This window comes from Triticum dicoccoides, chromosome 2B (genome assembly GCF_002162155.2).
Source record: "Triticum dicoccoides isolate Atlit2015 ecotype Zavitan chromosome 2B, WEW_v2.0, whole genome shotgun sequence".
Taxonomy (NCBI): domain Eukaryota; kingdom Viridiplantae; phylum Streptophyta; class Magnoliopsida; order Poales; family Poaceae; genus Triticum; species Triticum dicoccoides.
The window spans coordinates 43,827,248-43,828,020 of NC_041383.1; positions in this window are offsets into that span (position 1 = coordinate 43,827,248).

The following is a 773-nucleotide window of genomic DNA, read 5'->3' on the forward strand; positions in this document are numbered from 1 at the left end:
GGTGGCGGCGGCGGTGGCGGGTGGTTGGGACGGTGGGGCAACGGGGCGAGGGAAGGTGGGGCAAGGGGGCGGTGAGGGGAGGGGGGGCGACGGGGCGAGGGGAGGTGGGCCTCGGCATTACTAACATTTTTTTTCAAAACTACTAATGGCGCACGGTGGGTGTGGTGCGCCATTACTATGTCAACTAGTAATGGCGCACTATACCACAGTGCGCCATTACTAACAATGTTTTTTTCAAAACTACTAATGGCGCACCACAAACGAGGTGCGTCATTAGTAATATATTACTAATGGCGCACCAACACATGGTGCGCCATTAGTATATATAGTAATGGTGCACCACATGTCTGGCGCGCCATATTACTAATGGCACACCGACACATGGTGCGCCATTAGTATATAGTAATGGCGCACCACATGTCTGGTGCGCCATTAGTGGCCATATCATCTATAGACCTTTTTCTAGTAGTGGTTGTTCCAAAAAGTCTCCTAGATCCGACTTTATAGTGGCGCTACCCCCGCCGCTCGTTCCCGATTGGGCGTCCGCCACCGTTGCCATCGCGATCGGATCGGAGGAGAAGACGGACCAAAACCCTGCGAGAGGGGAGAGGTTTTGTAGCTACAGGGGACTCGCTGGCGTTTGATTGCCAGGGAGGAAGAGTTTGTGTTGGATGGGGACTTGCCCGCGATCAGATCGCCACGAGGAGAGAAACCAACATCTTTGTGTTTCTAACGTCCTAATCCTTAATGTAACTTGCCCTTGTGTTTTTGAG